The sequence below is a fragment of the Rhipicephalus microplus genome, chromosome 5 (genome assembly GCF_043290135.1).
Source record: "Rhipicephalus microplus isolate Deutch F79 chromosome 5, USDA_Rmic, whole genome shotgun sequence".
NCBI lineage: Eukaryota > Metazoa > Arthropoda > Arachnida > Ixodida > Ixodidae > Rhipicephalus > Rhipicephalus microplus.
In genome coordinates, this window is record NC_134704.1 from 190,560,326 (window position 1) to 190,576,433 (window position 16,108).

General features: G+C 48.0%; 1 protein-coding gene across 1 annotated transcript in view; it reads right to left on the minus strand.

Annotated features, from left to right (window-relative positions):
• The window catches only part of LOC142818071 (uncharacterized), a 294,427-nt gene that overhangs the window by 254,317 nt on the left and 24,002 nt on the right, over positions 1-16,108 (minus strand). Inside the window, exon 2 of the mRNA XM_075896326.1 lies at positions 9,048-9,089. The gene's annotated coding sequence lies outside the window, so the exon portion shown is untranslated. The remainder of the gene's footprint in view (positions 1-9,047; positions 9,090-16,108) is intronic.

The window sequence follows — 16,108 nt, forward strand, 5'->3', positions numbered from 1 at the left end:
GGTGGTACGAGTAGAGCTGCCCTTCATCCCCCCCTATCATCCCCTATTCATCCCGTAACGCCGACCAAAATATTATTGCCAAACTTCAGGCACAAATCGAAGCGTTACAGAAAAGACTAGCGGCAGCCGAGGCCAAACAGACCAAACTAGTCTCCCCTCCTCCTCCCCCCGCAGTAGAAGTAATGGAGAGTGAGACCGGGGTGGCGGCAGCGGACGCGGTCGCCGCACTCGAGGCTCGTGTGAACACCCTTGAGGTTCGTATGGACAGCCGTATAACTGTCCTCGAAATCCAAATCTCAGCGGCTGTAAATGCCGCCATAGCTAAATTGACAAAAACCATCCCTACTCTGATAGCCCAACAAGTAGCGCGTTTCACCAAACGAGCCGGCCCAATTAAGGACGTGTCTGGCCGGTACCTTAAAACGCTTCGACGACAGATCGAATTTGAGGATGATGACAGCTGCTCCGCCTCCGGAATTGAGGACACCCCCTCCCCGCGAGTGCTGGCTCGGGAGCACCGCCACCACAATCGCTCGTTAACTCCACTGACCATGGCGGGCACCCTCAGAATTCGGACGTCCCCACTATCCAATACGGCCACTCCCATCCAAATCACCCAGTGGAATTGTTGGGGCTTTAAGGCTCACACTAAGTGCGCCAACCTCCGGCTTTTCCTCGCAGCATTTCAAAACCTTCCTGCTGTGGTAGCCCTCAAGGAGCCAGGGAGTGTTGCCACACTCACAAACTATACTACGTTTCAGCAGGACCCTTTATCTTGTACCCGCGTGCACAAAAATTATACGGCCAACCTAATTGATCTCGACTTTAAGCCAGCTTTCTCGTACGTGATGGTGACACTCCTTCCGCTGCGTAAACAGGACCCGCCACTGCACGTGCTTAAACATTTATTGCTCACCGAAACTAAGCAACATTACATTCGCAGACCTTTTTAGCCGCGCCTTAAAGGCTGCAGGCAGGGACCCTCTGGTGATAGTGGGTGATCTTAATGCCCCCAGCACACTCTGGGGGTATGCACGTGAAGAGAAACGTGGACGTAAATTGGCGGAACTTATGTCCACGCTGCGCCTAACTCTTCACACCGACCCTGCCTACCCTACTAGCGTGGGTAACTTCGTGACCCGGGACACATCTCCGGACCTTACCCTCACAAAAAACATTCAGTATGTGGATTGGGTCAACACTGAAGAGACCCTCGGCAGCGACCACTGCATACTCAACACCACCATTCGCACCTATCCTTTGGCAAGACCCTACGGAGAGGCAAAATTACCCGATTACACGAAGTTTCGGCAAATATACGCCAATTCGACACCCATTGAGTAGCAAGGATACCATGCTTGGTCCCAGATCTGGTTTCCTCATTACGCTCCGCAGAAACACAAATTAAACTCTCCGAGGCGACTGCAGCGGTGGATAACCATCTCCTTGGGAGGCCCGACGCAGCCTCGTCCGCTGATGGCGCCGGCAAAAACACAATCGAAAGCTCAAAATTCGCATCGTTGAGCTCACCCAGCGAGCAGCAGAGTACGCGGCCCAGCTCGCTGACTCTAACTGGGTGGACCGTTGAAACACGGCCGCTCGACAAATGTCCAGCCGGAGTACCTGGCGCCTCTTCCGCGCCTTGATTGATCCGACCCAAACTCGAACAGAGACACGAAAGCATCTGCAACGAGCATTTCACAGCTTCGACGGAGACACAGCCAAATCGGCATGTAAACTCCGAGACCAATATCTATGCACACAGCAGGACTCCCGAGGGCCGGCGTACTGGTATGCAGATACCGAGAACGCGGAGCTGGATCAACTGTTCCAGTTACACGACCTGAAGGCAGCCCTAGCAAAAATGAGACGAGGAACAGCGCCGGGAAGGGATAAAATTACCGTGAAATTACTTGCCAATCTTCCTGACTCGGCCTACACTATGCCCCTTGCCTACATCAATTCCATTTGGATCGAGAAAACAAGCCTACCAATTGAGTGGAAGACCGCCCTGGTCACCTTCATACCCAAAGCGGGCAAAGCCATAACACGGACAACCTCCGCCCCATCTCCCTTACTTCTTTTGTGGGAAAATAATGGAGACGATGGTGCGCGACAGGTTGTCCGCGTTCCTGGAGACCGAAAATGCATTTGAAGACACCATGCTCGGGTTCCGCCCACACCGGTCCGCGCAAGATGTCTTGCTTCAGCTCGACCATGAGATCCTCGATCCAGTCGAGTATTCTCTGAATGACAAAGTTGTGCTCGCTTTGGATCTGAAGGGGGCCCTTGATAACGTGACCCACAAAATTATTCTAACTTCTAACACATCTCTCACAGGTGGATTGCGGCCAAAACACTTTCAACTATAATAAACGATCCCTCACTGACCGACAATCATACATTCGGATTCAGGACATTGAACACGGCCCTTACCGATTAGGCACGAGAGGGACTCCGCAGGGAGCGGTCCTCTCGCCCCTCCTATTCAATGTGGCAATGATGAGACTCCCCGCTCAGCTGGCGAAAGTCGAAGGCATACAGCATGCGCTGTACGCTGACGACATCACCATATGGGCGTCACACGGCTCGGCAGGAGACATGGAGGCAAGCCTGCAGCAAGCCGCAGACATCGTGGAGGACTATGCCCGTCGCTGCGGCCTTCAGTGCTCCCCGTCGAAATCGGAATGCGTGCACATACGCCCCTCACCAAAGTGTACCACAAAAATCGACCTCTCCCTTCACAGCGGACCAATACCCGAACGCGATGAGATTAGAGTACTGGGGCTTTTTATACACAAAAATCGCAGAGCAGACACAACATTGGCCAAATTGCGTAAGGTGGGGGACCAGGTGGGCCGGATGGTTCGCCGGGTTTCCAACAAGCGCGGGGGGTTACGATGCAAAGATGCCTTGCGTCTGGCGCATGCATTCGTAACCAGCCAAGTCCTGTACTCGGCTCCACACCTCCACCTACGCAAATCCGACGAGAATGCACTCGAAGTCATTCTCCGCCAAATGTACTAGCGCGCCTTCGACCTTCCTGTCAGCACCTCTAACCAGCGCCTTTTGGGCTTGGGATTGGTGAACACCTTCAAGGAGCTGAGAGGCCCGGCGCAGCCTCGTCCGCTGATGGTGCCGGCAAAAACACTATCGAAAGCTCAAAATTCGCATCGCTGAGCTCACCCAGCGAGCAGCAGACAGCTTTCTGTCTACCCTGTCCTTTTTTTCCTTTGTTCGCGCGCTGAAACACCTTGCAAATATGAATACGCACCAACTAGCCCAAGCTTCCACTCTTGTGAGCTGAGAGAGGCGCACTTGACAAACCAATATACTAGACTCTCTAAAACACCATTGGGTCGCCGCCTCCTTGCCCGGCTACACATCAATCATTCAATACACACGGAAGAGCGCGTACGGATTGCAGAAGTTTGGCGATACTCCTTGCACGTGCGCCCTCTTCCGGCTAACATGACCCGAGATGACTACAGTGGCCGACGCCTCGCGCGGGCGGAAGCTTTGGCTCGACACTGCGGCCACAAATTCGGAGTATTCTACGTGGACGCCTCCGGCCCGCACCACGGTGGTTGGTACACGGCTGCGGTCGTCCACCAAAACACCGTTGTAAACGGACCTACATTCCGTGCACATAACATTACGCACGCGGAGGAGATCGCCATCCCACTAGCCGCCGCAGATCAGGACTCGAGGGTCATCATCACCGAATCAAGGGGTGCCTGTCGCAATATTGAACAGGGTTACATTCCGTACCGTGCTTATAAAATTTTGCAGAACAGCAGCTACCTAGGTGCCCCCGCGCACCGAACGATCATATGGACTTCGGCTCACACGGGCCTCGATGGTAATGAGACGGCCGATGCCGCCGCCCGCGCGCTCACTCTCCGGGCACCATCCTCGTCCCCTACCGATCCGTAACTCGAACCCAATCCCGCCTACACCTTCAAGGAGGTCACACAATTTTATAAATCCGGCCATAACGTCTATCCGAAACCCTGTAAGGGCCTCGCGAAGGCGGAGGAGCGAATCCTTCTTCGCCTTTATACTAAAATTCTATTGTGCTCGGCAATCATAAAACACTTTGACCCCGCTTGCACGGGGAAGTGCCCGCATTGTGAGGAAAATTCCTCTGACATTTTCCACATGGTGTGGGCATGCCAAAAAACCTCAAACCTTACCCCACTACCCAACCCTTCGCGGGAGGACTGGGAGGCAGCCCTGCTCGGCTGCTCTGACCTGACGGCCCAACTGGCCCTGGTCGAGCGTGCCCGGGCCGCGGCCAACGCCAATGTGCTCCCGTAAGAGGGAGCTCACCTGGTGTTTGTACGGGGCGGCCCCTTAAGGACCGTTCCCACCCTCCCTGTAAATAACATCTGTAAATAAATGTTTTTCAGCAGCAGCGACGACGCTTCCTGGGGAGCGAGGGTAATGCCAGAAGCATGTATTACGTGGTATCGTTTCTGGCAGAATTGTTTGCCCTTATAGAAGATACGATGAAGAATAGCACACGAAAGAAGATGATGCCTTCACTATGCCAGTGAGCGGATCAGCCTGACGCTCGGCCGACCTGCATTTATCGGTTTCTGCTCAACATAACGCGACAATGAACATATACAACGCCCGCCGTTCATTTCTCATAAGGTCTGCTGTGCTTCTGGCTTCTGGTATTCTTGTCAACGTGGTTGACCCGCGGACACAGTGCAGCCATGCTATGTTGTGCAGGAAAGACCATGTGCATATCGTGCTTATTGACAGTCTTCTGGAGGCTGTGGGAAAGTTGGTGGACGTACGGTACTACGGCGGGCTTGCCTCTTTTATGAATGGGGCTGGACGCTGTCCTTTCGGAGCCCTTCGCCTTCCGAAGAAGGGTTTTTGAGAAAGTCATTACGAATAAAGTCTGCTGAATAGAGCCTTACCAATTGATTATCAGAACTCTTCTGCATAGAGTGAGGCCACGATCTCATTCAAGCAGACTCCAGGCAATTGGTAGCAATTGGTGTTTTGACTCATTTAGAGTAAGCAGAGTCGTACGGAAGCATGTACTTCTGTAGGCGTCGGCGGCACTGTCAACAAACATGGTTTTGGTAAAACGTGAAAGACAAGTCTAATGACTGAATGAGTAAAAAGCATACCCTTCCAATGCAGCCACTAGGAGGCCAAAACATCGTGAATCTACCCGTCAAATGTACAAAAAGGGTTAGTTTTCAAACGAATAAAAGCATGGTGTGCATATGTGAAATCTTCAAATAAAAAAAGTTGACCCCGTATCCGCACGTTTCATTGTAAATGTCGTCGAAAGACGATAGTGCTGCATCTGGAGAGAGTAAAGAAAACCTTTATTTCATGTCCTGTGCTAGAAAATTGGTGAATTCCGTTCTGGAGCCGCTGCATTAATGAGTCTAGATCCGTACAGAGAAAACAAACGAGTGCGTCGAGCCACGTTAGACACGGGTGCTATCTGACAGTTATCTTCGAAAACGAATGAAGGCGTGCGCGCTTTTTCCGGAAGCAATAAGGTGTAGATCGTAAAGTGACGGGCAGCGGCCACCACCGTGTCGTCCTAGCAAAGCGTTGGAAGTACTTAAAATTTTGAGCATCACGTTCCATTGTCAGTGCAACTTGATAACCGCTACGGTCCTTAGAATTACTTATGTACGTCTTCTGTAGTATAAAGACACACATACATAACATTGACTTGTTATGGTGTCTCAGGTGTACGCAATAATTGCTTTTTAATTGGCAATCGCACAAGTATGAACGCTGAAACTTGAGCAGTATTGGTGAGCGCTGCGTATACGTGGTCGTTGTGGTGGACAAACGAACAAATGTACAGAAAGACAGACGAAGCTTTACGTTGAAGTACTCCAAGCAAAAATACCGTCTTTAAAAACATAACATAAAGTGAAGAGACCAAGTGAAGAGACCAAGTGTAGGTCGGTGGCTTATTTATTACAACGCGGAAGCGAGTTCTTTTGTTTCGTTCTTTCTATAGTTCTTCTTAGCACATGCGTACATATCTTTCTTGCCGCAAGCACGTGACAATATTATGAAAACACCACTCTCTTGTCACTCTTCGCTCCCCCACCACCATTCAAATGTGCTCCTAGGAAACGTTGTCATAAAGCCAGGGTATCATTTTCGAACACTGTCATCAGTCACAGTTGTTTTTCCCGAAAATATCAGTCGACTATAATAATCTGCCATCATCTGTAGTAAGAATACGTGATTCAGTTACTTTCAAACATGCTCTTGGAAACGTGATCTAGAATTATGAAATTCTGCCGTCTGTTTTCTTTTTTTCTCTCTACTTGTTTGGGGTTTGGAGCTCTTGCCCTTGTTTTTTTGTTATTATAATATTCATGTCTTGATTACTAAATTGAGTGGTGCATCTTTTATAACCAGTGTTCAAAGTGGTCTTATCCTTTGCTTTTCGTCTTTATTATACATGGTACTGTACCAACCAAACTGTTTCGTTCATGTATCCTTTCGTTTTTTTTTATCTATTCATGCTTGCCACTGCCCTCTATAATGTGCAGTATGTACCTTGAGGCCATTTAAAAAATAAAGTAAATAAATATTTGTATAGTGCTTTGTATCCCAAGCTTGGGCAGCCGCTTCGATAGAAACCATGCCTCTAACATTCACTGGGTGTGTCATATCAAATTCACTAGATGATTCAGAAAATGGTGCGCTGCACACAAGGATCTCCGATATAAGCGATGCAGCACCAGAAGATCGCAGGTCTCTGGTGACTCAGTGCGACGACTTGAATTTTTTTGTTTGCGTCTAATTCTTGTTTTTTGTTTGCGTCCGAATTATTTGTTTGCGTCCGATACGAGTTTGAGAGTGACCAGAGAGAACAAAAGCAGGATATATATAAACCCTTTTTATTAGAAACCTCAACGTATAATTTTTTCTTAAAGACTCCAGTCACCATCTCCAATTTTGGTCCGGCGCCGAGCAAGCGCTCCCTCAAATCTTGTTGAATTATCATTCACCTAACGGTGAAAAATAGGGCGCTTGCTCGGCGTTTTTCGGTATGTGCACGAGCTCCAGACGATTTCAACAATGGAGTACTTCATTACAGCGTGACCTAAAGGAACATTTTAGGTGCGTTACGCAGAATTGGTGTACTAGTGCAGTACTTTTAACAATTCCTTCCACAGTTTCACTGTGTGTTCTTGCTTGGGGCGTTCTAGGGGCGAAGCTCCTCTTTGACTAGCCTTGTCACTAGTCACGCGTAAACTAGAGAAGAAGAGACAAGAAAAGAAAGAAGGCAAAAAATAGTTGACCGTTTCTCGTGTAATTTCCAAGATGGCGTTACACTTCTGCTACTCTCCGACTGGCTGTTGCACGCACTTTGCCAGAGTGCGTCGAAGACGAGTGCCTTTCACAGTCTCCTGGATAGTCGCCGTACGTGGCGGATCGTTCTGCGGCATGAACGAAGCAGAGTGGCAGGCACACTGAAGACGCTTGCGCTCGGCTTGCTTGGCTCGCGTCTCGTTGGTGTTACCCGCACGTTGCCTGCATTCTCGAGTGCGATCGAATGCATGAGCGCATGCACGGACAGACGGACACACAGATGGATTATACACGCTTCGCCCCACTCATCATCACTCACTCCGTGGATATGCTGTGATTTTTTTTTAGTTACGGTGTATCACACCTATCAATACCTGCTGATGTTTAGGGGCGAAGCTTCTTATAGCAGCACCCGCTTGTCCCTCGTAGCCGTTGTAGTAGGGGGTAACAAGTATAACATTTTGACTTCCAAGGTGGTGCCGGTGAGAGATTTCTTCTGTGCGTTAATGAACAATAAAAGATAGTGCTCAATGTACATGCCAATGGCTGCTAAGGGGGGCTGAGAGACAGGAGAATTCGGCTTTTAGTTAACGCGCAAGCTGCGAATTTTTTATTGTTCAACAACGCGCAGAAGACAAGAAAGGGTTGCTACGTTGTACTCACTGGGCGTAACCTCCTAAGTTTTAGAAAAATTTAGCGAGCGTCGGGCCGCAGTGCCATGAATACAGTGAACTAGTATATACCATGAACTCGAGGTGGTTAAAGGTGGGAAGTAGCCACGAAGCGCAAGCCGTAAGAAACTGTGTGTGTGCCTCCTCTCATTCACTCCGTGGAATGCCCGCTGGATGGCGGTGCTTCCATATGAGGAATATATGATAAAAAGATGCGAGATGGTGGGACTTGAAGTGTTGAATAGATGGACGAACGGACACACAGACAGATGCCTGGATGGACGCATGAAAGGACGCAGGGGCGGATGCATGAACGAACGCAGGGACGGGCGCACGAACAGACGCATGGACGGTCACACAGACGGACGCATGGACGGAAGAATGCTTCACCCCACTCTCCATTATACACTCCGTGGATATGCTGCCATTTTTTTGTTGTAATACAAAGCGTTTGTGCATGTTCACGACCATATTCTGCAAGTTGTAAAAGATGGCCGTCACACCAAATGCAACCTGTGCGATACTACTTGTACGGGGAACAACTACGACGACGACGATGACGGCAACAACAACAACAACAAAAAAAGTGGTCGAATATGTTGGTGGACGAGCGGACACACAGACAGATGCATGGACGGACGCACGGATGGCTGCACGGACGAATGGAAGCATGGACGGATGCAGGAGCGGAAGCATGAACGAAAGCAGGGACGGATGCACAGATGAACGCGCGGACGCATGAACAGACGCACGCACGGACGGGCGGATGGGTGCACGGGTTGCCACACAGACGCACGCATGGCTGGAGGAAGCAAGAACGAATGAACGGACGAATGCTTCGCCCCACTATCCATCATTCACTCCGCGAATATACTGCCATTTTTTCCTAATGAAACTTACTTGCACGTCAGTGCCTCTCTTGTATTTCTTCTTCGTCCTCGTCCCGTGCGTACGGCCTCAACCAAACGAGGGCTCACATACCAACTAGATTATATTTGCGTTCTTAACCTATAGTACTTATCAAGTGCAGCATCCATATTTAAAAGCTTTACTTACGTGGGGTAAGAGGCGACCGCTGCGGTGTATGATGGGCTGTAACTAACAAAATAACAGCACATATTCAGTAAATATTTATCACACACATTGTCGATAACGTTTTACTTGGCCTAAAGGTCACGCCCATTTCATTGAATTCATCGATCATTCAATGAATTTCAAATGCCGCTGTTTTAATATATACCGTTGATATGTGCTGCTCAGCAGACCCATGCTTTTTCACTGAAACAAATATTTTCGTAGCGTAGGTTGCTCAATGGCACTTGCGTAAAACGTGCAAAAATGATGCTAGGCCAAATGGCAGCGCACACTAGGTTACAGAGCGAACACACACGCAAAGGGAAGGCACAAGTGTTATTGCATTTTAGGCAAATATGGTGAGCCTACGTAGCGAAAAGAATCAAAACTTCATCCTTGTTATGGAGCCATGCTTCAAGCGGTTGGGAAAGGTTCACTAATATTTACGGAAACAAAACACAAGAATGGACTTTCGTGAATGCACTACGCCACACACACTGCCTGGCAATGTCGTTAGTGGTGTCCTGCGACTTCACTTTTTATCCAATGTGGTGCGCTCTTCAATGCCATTGGCAATCAGCCACGAACCAGAATGTAAAAATGAGGAAAATAAAGCCTTATCATGAATATGGCGTACTCCACAAAAACTGCATAACTCAACAAACTTCATCCCTCAAGTTTTCTGTTTCAAACTCAATCTGTCAGAGAGTCAGTAAAGTTGAAAGGCCTGGGAATTATTATGCTAACATAAATTAGATATATAGATTTACCTAGTTTCTGGCAACTAACAATTTAGCCCAATGTCTATTTTTCACACATTTGCGTTGTCTGGCTCTAATTTATGACACTGTTAGCATTTGTTATTGATCGTGATTGATTGATGATTATTTCATCGATAAATTGAATGATTGATTTATCGAGTGATTGATCCTAGTCTTCGTTCGAGGGCACTAGAGCAAAGTTTGATGACAATTACAATGGCTTTAAAAAGTACTGCAAGGGCAGTTTTCGTTAGGCATATGTGCTGGCTCAAGTTCTCCATGATTCGTATATCAAACTGTTAACCCACTCCCTTCTACGACTCCTCAGTGACTGGCAGTACTGCAATTGAAGAAATAATGAATTGTGCTATGCGCAAGGTCATATTTCAATCCAGTTTTTATCAGCGCACTGGTATCTCCTAGATACCAGTGCGCTGACGAATACCACTCCGCCTTGTCGTCTCGCCTTGCGAATGTGCGCTGTTTTCAAAATGTACCTCTATGATGAGAATTTGTCAGCTTAAGTAAAGACATTGCTTTATTGTTCATTAGCCGAACGCAATACTCTTTTGACTCAATGGGGATCTTAGATTTTCAGACTTCTGGCAGATCTCTCGCACCCAGAACTAGCCAGAGGGTCAGCCAGCCAGTTTCGTTTCGGACAGGAAATAGCGTCGTGGTCCCGTCTGTGGAGAAGCCGAGACAACGCGAAGCTGCCCGAAGACCGGAAGATCGAACGCTGGGACAGCCAGCTTAAACAAACGCTACCGTTGTGGCAGCAAACGAGTGAACGGGCTGCGTGTGCTTTGTTTTGTTTCTGCACTGTGCACTTGGAAACACGTGGCAAAGTTTGCCGAAGAGCTGAATTATTATCCTCGAACGTACGTATTATGGGCACGACCTTGTCACGGTCACTCGCACTCGCTGCGTCTACAAACGATTCACCAAGCTGGCGCACGCCACCTCATGAACGATTCAAGGTGAGCTGCCGCGCCGCTGATTGCTTACTAGGCTCACTATCATTTTCTTAGTACATTTACCAGTCACTGTACAACACGACGTGAAATCACGTGGAAGTTATCGTCCCCAAAAAACTATCTCTCAGTGTATGACGCAAATACGCGTTAACCTACTTGCGCTTTTGTCTAAATTTTAGACATGCGTAGGCATAGGCACCGCGACTTCACATCGCATATGAAATATACTTTTGAATCACACAATTTCGACTCGTTTCGACACTTGCCTGGGCCTCTTTACCAGCCCTAAGTGACAGGAACGTAACCAAAAGGAGGCCCCAGAAGGCCCAACCTCCCCCCCCCCGCCCCCCCCCCCCCCGAAATCGAGACGGTGCCACTTTATTTTCACGAGTACTCGTGAACTTGCGTGGTGTTGTTGCTCGACGGCGTGTTCTGCGATTCTGCGGAAGGATTAAAGGGCCGGTCAAGAGGCTCCGAAACGCACAGGAAAAGCTCGCGAATTTTTTCTGCGCGTGATCAACCTCCTTATACGCGCAGTGACATCAACTCGGTGATCGGCGCCCTGACGTAGCACGCAGCTCGTCGATTGCTCTAAACCAGTTCTCAGCAAAAAGTAATGAAGTCAACGTCAATGATCGCCGAGTTGACGTCTCTACACGTGTAAGGAAGTTGATCACGCTCAGGAAAAATGCGCGAGCTTTTTATGGGCGTTTCAGAGCCGCTTGACTGGCGCTTTAAAGGCGTGCTTTTGACGCCTTTTAATACTATTGTGTTGTTTCTTTTTTGAAGCACGTGGCCTGTCACACGCGAACTGTCGGTGCGTCGGCACCTGGTTATTGCGTTGCCGTTACACATTGGGGACACGCGCTTAGGATCGCTTCTATGAGAAACGCAGTGCACAAGTGCACTTTCGTAGAGACCCACGCCTTTGCTGCAGTTGCCAGCGCAGAATCGTCATGCACCCGAACGAAGTGAATATCAATGGCGCCTGCGGCTGTACGGTACGGTTAGGCGTGATGCAGCCCCAATCATGGGCTCTTCGTCAGGTCAAGCAAAATTATGTCGAAGGTTGCCCTGTGACAACAGAACACAGCCAGAAACCCAAGGTGTTGGCGCGGTATGTGGTCAATTGCTTCTGTGGGGTGAACTCAGGCGAGGTCAAAAAATTGCTCGCATTCTTCAGTTTTGTTGAGTCAAACATACCGTTCACTGTGGAAAGAGAAATATTTGGCACTCCCCTTCTTAGATGTAATATTGAGATGGAATCATCTCACCCGCGCCATCTCTCTCCATCTGTCGGCGAGAACAAGCTGTGAGCCGGCTGGTGCGCGCGCTGCACGCGCCTCGAGAATCTCTAAGGGCCGAAAATGAGAAAAGCGCGCCGCTGCGTGCCATGGAATCGCGCCAAAGGGCGGGACGCCATCGCGGCATGATTACTGCTAGTGTGCGAATACCTTTCCTGGCCGTCGCCAGCATTGCAAGGTTTACCAAATCCTATCGCGTTCGCAAGTGCTGACATGAACTCTGACGAGGCGTGAACCAGAGAAGCCAAACGCAAACGTCGGCAGTGGAAGACCAGCGACAGCGACGATGATGATGTTTGATGTTTTGTGGCGCAACGGCTATTTCACGGCCGAAGAGCGCCAGTTCATCTTACAAAAAATATGGAGAATGATTGTGATAAGCGGCTGTATAAGGGCCATAAAGCTCGTCGCTGTAAGGCGGGTAAAAACATACAAGTAATAAAATCATGACAATGCCGTGAAAGGTGTGTGTGGTGTGAATAGGTGAAAAAAGTTGGTGATAATGAAAAATGATGGTGGACATGTATGGCATTAGCACAAGTACCTCACTCATTCATACCCTTGCGTCCAAGGGCCGTGAGGCAAGTGCTTTCCTGTGTAGCCACCGCAGCAAAAACCTCCCTGGAGAGGTCGTGGTACGGGATGCCCGGGTATATGATATGAAAACTACGAATTTATTTTAAAAACGCTAACAATGATTTATGACTAAAAAGCGGCCCCCTACCGACGAACATTGCAGGGTGTAAAGGTATATGTTGTCGGTAGGGTAATGGAAAATGTTGTTTTCTTAGAGTTTCTAGCTGTTTGCACTGGATTAGCATCTGAAGGACTGTTAATGCTTCACCACATCTGTCACACAATAGTGGATCGCCACCGGACAAAAGATATGTGTGTGTCGTGTATGTGTGTCCCATCCTGAGTCTCGTTAGTATTACCTATGTATGACGCGATTTTGATACTGGCAGCCAATGACCAAGGTGTGGCTTAATAATGTGTAATTTGTTTTGTGTGTGTGTATCCTACTTGCTCTGCAAGTAGTGTCTGAGGTTTCGTTTGAGAGACGGCTTAAGATCAAGGGCCGGGATTGGTATGGGTGTCGGGGCAGTACTTTTGTGGACGGATGCAGCGAGCTGATCCGCCCTCACGTTGCCTAGGATCTCACGGTGCCCTGGCACCCAGCACACTACAACATGTTGTTTGAGTGTGTATAGTGTGCACAAAATGGAGTAAACTGAGTCAAGGACTGGTTTTTTTTTTGTTTTTTAAGAGTGTGCAGAGCCGTTACCACACTGAGGGAGTCCGTAAAATTACTGCTTTTTGTATATGTAATTGCTTGATGTGTTTAGCCGCCACAAGTATCGCATAAGCTTCCGCTGTGAAGATACTTGAGCCTGGGTGTAGAGGGCCAGCATCCGAAAAAGATGGGCCGAGAGCAGCGTAGGACCCAGAGGAGTTAGACTTGGAGGCATCTGTAAAGAACTCAGGACGTGTGTATTTGTGTTGAAGTGGCAGGAAGTGTGTTCGGATATCGGCAATAGGCACATGTTTTGTAACTTCTAGAAAAGACACATCGCAGTTTATAGTCTGGCACTGCCATGGTGGCGGGTATGCTACAGGAGCCATTAAACTTTGTTCAAGTGACACTCCAGTTTTGTCAGCTAGACCCTTCACGTGAACTGAGAAGGGCTGCCTCATCGAAGGCCTGTTTTAAAATAGAATGGAGCTCGGCAAATCATTAATAGTAGAGTATGAGGGGTGCTTCTTGTCTGCTTTCACCTTAAGGAAGTAAGCAAAGGACATGTAAGTTCTTTGCAGATGAAGTGACCACTCATTTGACTCAACTTAAAGGCTTTCTACGGGGCTGGTGCGAAAAGCACCCGTAAAAAGGTGGATGCCCAAATGGTGCACGGGATCCAGCATCTTCAAAGCACTTTGAGTCGCAGACTGATAAACAACGGCCCCATAATCTAATCGGGTGCGAATGGGGCTTCTATACAGGTTCATGAGACATTGCCTGTCACTACCCCACGTAGTACGTGACAACACGTTTATAACATTCATGGCTTTTAAACATTTTGTTTTTAAATACTTGATGTGTGGTACGAAGATCAACTTGCTGTCCAAGATTAGGCCTAAGAATTTATGCTCCGCATTGACAGACAGACGTTGACCATTCAGTTCAATGTCAGGTTCTGAGTGCACGCCTCTTTTTCGGGAGAACAACACACACGTGCTTTTTTCTGGATTCAGCCGGAATCCGTTTTCCTCTGCCCATTTGGAGACCTTGTTTAAACCTAACTGTGCCTGCCGCTCACACATTGCTAGGTTACATGACTTAAAGCCAAGCTGGACGTCATCGACATATGTGGAATAGAACATGTTGCGGGGGATGGACAGGTGCAAGGAATTAAGTTTGATAATAAAAAGTGTACAACGAAGTACACCACCATGCGGTACTCCCGTTTCTTGCACAAAAGTTTGGGAGAGAATACTGCCCACACGGACACGGAATGTCCGATTGGACAAGTAACTCTCTATTATGGAAAGCATTCTACCACGCACACCAAGGTGAGACAAGTCTCTTAATATGCCAAAACGCCATGTTGTGCCGTAAGCCATCTCGATTTCAAGAAACACCGAGAGGAAGTATTGTCTGTGGACGAAAGCGTCCCGGATCTGTGCCTCGATAAGCACCAGATGGTCGGTGGTTGATCTACCCTCTCGAAACCCACACTGGAACTGGTCAAGCAGATTGTGTGTTTCAAGAAAATGTAAAAGCCGGCGGTTTTTCATTTTTCAAGAAGTTTACAAAGGCAACCGATTAGTGCAATTGGCCTATAACTTGAAACTGAGGAAGGGTCCTTACCCTGTTTTAAAATAAGAATAACAATAGCCTCTTTCCAGGAAGCAGGGATGGGTGCCAGAAAGCCAGATAGCATTGTATAGAGAGAATAAAGTGTTCCGAGTTTTTAGCGGCAGGTTTCTCAACATTTAATACGTGACACTGTCATAGCCTGGGGTAGAAATACTGCAAGAGTTTAGTGATGTTTGTAGCTCAGCTAAGTTGAAAGGTTGGTTGTATGCCTCGTGATTTTCGCACTTGTATTCTAGTTTCTGCTTTTCTATCCTTGCTTTATATCCTTGGAAAGCTTCACTATAGTGTGACGAGCTAGACACTTGCTCGTAGTGTGCACCGAGAAAGTTCGCCTGATCTTCCAGGCTGCCACCCTGTGTGTTTACGAGTGGGAGTGAGTGTACTTGTCTTCCTGCTACCCTTCAAACCATGTTCCAGACTTTGGCCTCTTGTGAATATGAATTTATCCCTGATAAAAACTTGTGCCAGCTTTCTCTTCTGGCCTGCCGACACGTTCTCCTGCCTCGAGATTTTATTTTCTTAAAGCTCTCAAAGTTTTCCGCTGTCGGCGAGTTCCGCAGCAACCTCCATGCCCTGTTTATTTATTTATTTATTTTTACATACTGCAACCCGTTAGGGCCATGGCAGGAGTGGGTAACAGGGCGGTACAAAACATGGTGTAATACTTTGCGAAGGAAAGCAAAATACAAAGTGGCAATACATGGCATCACATGGTGGCATAATGAAGACATGGTGGCAAGGAAGAGAACACAGTAAACACAGTAAACAGTGAAACGGAAAAGGACAAACTGTCCAAGGGTATTTATGGATAACAAGAATTCATTTAAGGGCAAAGAACGTATGTCACGGGATAAGTTATTCCAAAGTTCAACAGTTCGTGGAAAGAAGCTAAATTTAAACGTGTTAGTACGGGCGTAGAATGGTGTCATATTCAAAGAATGGTATTGACGTGTTGAAAAAGGTCTGGAACATGTTAAGTAGTGGTCTTTTGAAAGTTTGCACGTCGAATAAAATATAGAATGTAATAACTTGAGAGACTCAATGTTCTTTCGCGATGAAAGTAGAGATAGGTTCAAAGATGGTAATGCTGACGTAGGAGAAAAAGCAGAGTCATAACGCCTGAAGA